Genomic DNA, 6,000 nt, shown 5'->3' on the forward strand with positions numbered 1-6,000 from the left:
TCCTCATGCCTCCTTGCAGCATGCCTAAGGCACGTTCACACAGATGAGCAGGGACCCTGGGCATCTTTCTTTTGGTGTTTTTCAGAGTCAATAGAAAGGTCTCTTTAGTGTCCTAAGTTTTCATAACTGTGACCTTAATTGCCTACCGTCTGTAAGATGTTAGTGTCTTAACCTCTTCAGTCGACCCTCTACTTTTTTGAACATTTTGTTAAAAATCACGCAACATTTCAGCGCCCTGCTACTCATGCCAGGAATATAGTACGTTCATATGGTTAGAATGTGTGTATAGGAAACCCTCGGACGTTTTTAAAACTGGTTAAATCACGACTGTGGCTATTACATAACGTGCGTTACATCGGAAAGCGCAGGAAAACCTGATCACAGAAAATGGAAATAAATATCCTTGCGCCACTACCGCAATTGTTAACAGTGAGCCGAATTAGATAAGACCGAGCATTCAACTCCCACAGCATCCCCATGTTGTCGAGTATCTTGTGAATTTAATCATCTTTGATTCTTGGTTGAACCGAAAGAGGGGCACCGCTTACCTCCGGTCTCCGCCCAGATCATTCCGGAAGAGCTCTCTCCTGAAATGTTTTCCAAGACGACAGCTAATGATATCTACATCGCCTACGGATGATTTTTATCGCTTATTAACGTTTACTAATACCTAAAGTAGCATTACAAACGTATTTGAAGTGTTTTGTGAAAGTTTATCGTCTACTTTTTGAATTTTAAAAAATGACGTTACGTTGTGAAATCGCTGTTTTTTTCGTTTATCACACAGTCTACATATAACGATATCTTGGCTTTATATGGCCCGATTTAATCGAAATAAAGACCCAATAGTGTTTATGGGACATCTAGGAGTGCCAACAAAGAAGATGGTGAAAGGTAATGACTGTTTTCTATTTTATTGTGCGGTTTGTGTAACGCCGAAATGCTAATTATTTTGTTTACGTCCCCTGCTGTGCTTTTCTGTTGTAGTGTATTGGTGCATGCTATCAGATAATAGCTTCTCATGCTGTCGCCGAAAAGCATTTTAAAAATCTGACTTGTTGCCTGGATTCACAACGAGTGTAGCTTTAATTTGATACCCTGCATGTGTATTTTAATGAACTTTTGAGTTTTAACTAATACTATTAGCATTTAGCGTAGCACATTTGCATTTCCAGAGCTCTAGTTGGGACGCAAGCGTCCCAGGTAGAGGTAAGAGGTTAACAACCGTTCCGCAGGTGCATGTTCATTAATTGTTTGTGGTTCATTGAATAAGCATGGGGACAGTGTTTTTTCCCTTTACAATGAAGATCTGTGAAGTTATTTGGATTTTTACAAATTATCTTTGAAAGACAGGGTCCTGAAGAAGGGACGTTTTCTTTTCTTCCTGCGTTTGTTTTCCACTGTTGCCCTTTCAGAAACATGATTGACTGAAGAGACAGCCACACTTCATGACATGTCTCCTTATATCGCTGTTTACCACTGTAGGACATCAAGAGTGGGAGGAGGAGTGTCCATTTTTGTTCATTTTTATTTTTATTTTACCTTTATTTTACTAGGCAAGTCAGTTAAGAACAAATTCTTATTTTCAATGACGGCCTAGGAACAGTGGGTTAACTGCCTGTTCAGGGGCAGAACGACAGATTTGTACCTTGTCAGCTCAGGGATTTTAACTTGCAACGTTCCGGTATCCCCTCATCTACGTATAAGCCCACAAGACTGACCAGTTCATCTGTATCCCCTCATCTACGTATAAGCCCACAAGACTGACCAGTTCATCTGTATCCCCTCATCTACGTATAAGCCCACAAGACTGACCAGTTCATCTGTATCCCCTCATCTACGTATAATCCCACAAGACTGACCAGTTCATCTGTATCCCCTCATCTACGTATAAGTCCACAAGACTGACCAGTTCATCTGTATCCCCTCATCTACGTATAATCCCACAAGACTGACCAGTTCATCTGACACCCTTATTGATCATATTTGTACAATTTTACAATGCGGCTAATACAAGGTATACTTTATACTGACCACTTTCCAATTTTCCACTTCTCCTTGGCAGCTGGAAATGAAACAGATGGGAATGTAGAATATTTAACAAAAGTAATTGTGAGCTCTTTAAGATATTGATTGATGATATTTCTTGGGATTTTGTTCATAATCAGGCCTGCAGGCCTGCAATGTGCAGTCTGCTTACCAGACTTTAATGCTGTATATCAATACTGCTTTCCCTTAGATAAACCACGCAAGAGAGCAGCAGAAGGGTTCTGGAAACCTTGGTTTACAACCGGTCTCAAAAAATCCTGTCTCCCCTGAATTCTGAAAATTACTAAAAGTATATGAACAAATTTACTCTGCCTGCCCTTCAGTACCTTTTGGACTCTGAACGACCATTCTCTTGCCTTCCACTATTGGAATAATAAATATTGTAAGACTCCAACCATCGCCTTCTGTGTCTGCATCTGGGTCTCGACTTGTGTCATGATACTATAGTGATCTTGATGGTATTTCAAGTGAATTTAATAACTTTTCTGTGAATGCCGGTTCCTCCCTGTCAAAGAAAATTGAAAATACTGATGGAAATCCCTTGGATTACATTAAGGGACATTTCCCCGTTTCTGCTCAATTTGATCCTCCTGATGTAATGGAGGTAATTGGTAACTTAAAATATATAATCAGCGGGTCATGATGAGATTGGTGCCTCTTTGGTAAAATCAGTGTCTTCCTCATTTACTGAGCCTCTAACTTACATCCAAATATATGCAAACTGGTATTGTTACTAAAAATGTGAAAATTGCCAAAGTTATCCCCCTCTGTAAATCTGGGGATCCAAGATATTTGACAAATTATTGCCCAATATTTGTACTACCATGTTTTCTAAAATCCTAGAAAAATGTGTGTATAAGAGAATGTTGAAACATTTAAATCAACACTGTATTCAATATGAGCACTAATATGGCTTTTGTAAAAACTACTCCACAGATCTCTTGGCATCTTTTTAGATTTATCCAAAGCATTTGACGATGATTTGAGCATTTGTAGATCATTAAATATTACTTTCTAAATTGTATTATTACGGTTTTAATGGTTATACATATAATTGGTTATATAGCTATGTTCATGATAGAGAACAATTTGTGTATACAAACGCCTGTGCATCTACCAGGGCCAAGATATGCTGTGGTGTACCACAGGGTTCGATAATTGGACCTTTATTATTCCTAATCTATATCAATGACCTTGCTACTGTGTATTCTACTGTACTTCCCACATTTTCTGAATGGTTGCAGATCATTTGTTTATCTTTAAATGTTTTTTTGTTTTTTTACTTTATTGTATTCACTTGCACAAATAAGAAATATAAAAATTCAATTAAAAAAAGCGCCATAATCTATATTGGTGGGAATGAAATGGAACAAGTCACATCCACTAGATTCCTCTGAGTTCTAATTGATGAAATGTTATCCTGCAAAGATCTTATTCAATTTGTCTGTAGCAAAGTGATGAAATCGGTTGGTTTCATCAGACAGATTATTGGTTTGGTTCATCAGGCTTGCTTCCTATACTATAGCTTAATTTACCCATATCTCATTTACTGTAATATTGTCTGGGCCAGAACATATGTCTCCTACCTAAACAAATTACTCATCCTACAAAATGCATTTGCAAGACTAGCCATCTCCTCTAATTACCTGGCTCCATCTGCAACTTTGTTTAAGAAACTCAGTATCTTCTCTACTTACGACATTAATGTATGCCAATTATAAACTCTCATCTACAAATACGCATACATCCCAGACAGTTTACCTAAGCCCCTCAATGGATTCTTCCAGGTTAATTCTGAAATCCATCTATATAACACAAGACACTGTGATAACCTTCACCCTCCCAACTGCTGCACCTCACATAGTCAATTCTCTATCAGATAGAGAGGTACTATACTCTGGAATTCTTATCTTCACATTTCAAAAACATCATCATCCCTCAATAACTTCAAGGGAAGACTGTGGGTCAGCCTGATGAACCAAACTACCCTATAATCCCATCCATGTTATCACGACCGAAGTCGGTCCCTCTCCTTGTTCGGGTGGCGTTCGGTGATCGACGTCAACGGCTTTCTAGCCACCACCGATCCACTTTTCATTTTCCATTTGTTCTGTCTTTGTCTTACACACCTGGCGTCACTCAACCAATTACTTGTTTATTATGTAACCCTCTGTTCCCCATGTTGTGTTTGTGAGTGATTGTTTATTGTAATTCGATCCGTTTTTGTGAGCTCGTAATGTTACTTTGAATATTTGTCTTTTTGAGTAAAGTACGTTAATTACTCATATCTGCTGTCCTGCGCCTGACTCTCTATACCAGCTACACACAGGACTCTTACACATGTAGCATAACTCTTATTCTCACACTCACACATGCACACACATTTACATTTTACATTTACATTTAAGTCATTTAGCAGACGCTCTTATCCAGAGCGACTTACAAATTGGTGCTTTCACCTTATGACATCCAGTGGAACAGCCACTTTACAATAGTGCATCTAGGTCTTTTAATCAAACATGTTTTTTTTCTTGTAAACTGAGTATATAATGTACAATTATAGTTCGTATGCTTTGTTTAACTGATTGAACACATTTTTTGTTTGTTTTACTTACATTTGTGGTGTGGTTGCACACCGTTTTACCAGGTTTTTGTATCTTTAATGTTATGTTTTTTCTTTGGTGCGAATAAATAAAACCCACAAAAAATCTCAGACCTATTGCACCCCTTTGTTGATTAAACCTGACTCATGTGGCCCCATGTTGTACCTGGGGAGAGTTGGCCTCCATAATGGCCCTATTCTATCCCCATGTGCTTTCACTCTGCCCTCTCTCCACTCTCACTCTCAGACTGACAGACAGGCATTTGTTGCATTGTGAGACAGATGGTTTCAAGAAGATTTATTTGGATACAGGATGTGAGGGAGGAATAGAAGAATGGAATGAGAGACATATAGTAGGAGAGAAAGAGATATTGAGAGACAGAGAGAGAAAGAGAGAAATATTGAAAGACACAGAGAGAGAGAGAAATATAGTGAGAGATGTCTAAATCCTCTGATTTAAAAACAACAGTTTGTTGTGGTGAGGTTGAGGCTGGTACTTTCACTGCATGCTGAGCAAGCAGGAATCCCAGCCTTCCTCTGTGAAAATATGCCTAGTATTTCTCTATGGTACAATTGGTCTGGACTACAGATATTATTTGACCTTATCTAGCTTCATAAAATGAACATTGTGGCCCACCCACCTGTAAATGGAGTTAACTGAAAGGGGCTACATTTTCTAATTAGAAATGGGGCTATAACCGGACGCTGTTAGTGAGGAATCAAAGCTCTTGATTGGCTGTGGTGTGTTATAGGCTCCTGAGTCACCACAGCTCTCATTAGCCACATTAGGAAAAGAACATTGCTCCACTGCTGCTGTCCCCCAGGCACCTCCGCGAATGGCACCATGAATTATATTCACATTTTATGCTTTTGAACAACCAGCTGTTCCACAAACGCCTTGTCCCAACGGTGACTCTTACTAGTGGTCTGGATCCAGCATCCACCCAGATGAATGTGAATCTGGGTTTGAGTGGAAAGGGAAACACAGAGAATCGGGCTGGCTCTCTGCTTCCCCAAAAAGCAGATTTAGCCCTCACATACAGTGGTCAGGGTTAATTAAATTAGCAAGCCATTTACACTTCACCCACCAATTATTGGCTCCATCGAGTGCTGAGTCATTACGAGCTCCAGAGAATCACTCTACCTCCTGGACAATGGCCACACTCTCCAAGCCAACAGGATGCTAATGCCAGCACAGGGTCTGTGTCCCAAATGGCACCCTATTCCCTATATAGTGCACTACATTTGACCAGAGCCCTATAGGGTTCCATTTGGAACTCAATCTGTCCACTGACAGACAGGGGGTTTGGCAGCCGACGTCAGGTCAGGGCAGCAAATAAATGTTTGAA

Source organism: Oncorhynchus nerka, linkage group LG4 (assembly GCF_034236695.1).
Source record: "Oncorhynchus nerka isolate Pitt River linkage group LG4, Oner_Uvic_2.0, whole genome shotgun sequence".
NCBI lineage: Eukaryota > Metazoa > Chordata > Actinopteri > Salmoniformes > Salmonidae > Oncorhynchus > Oncorhynchus nerka.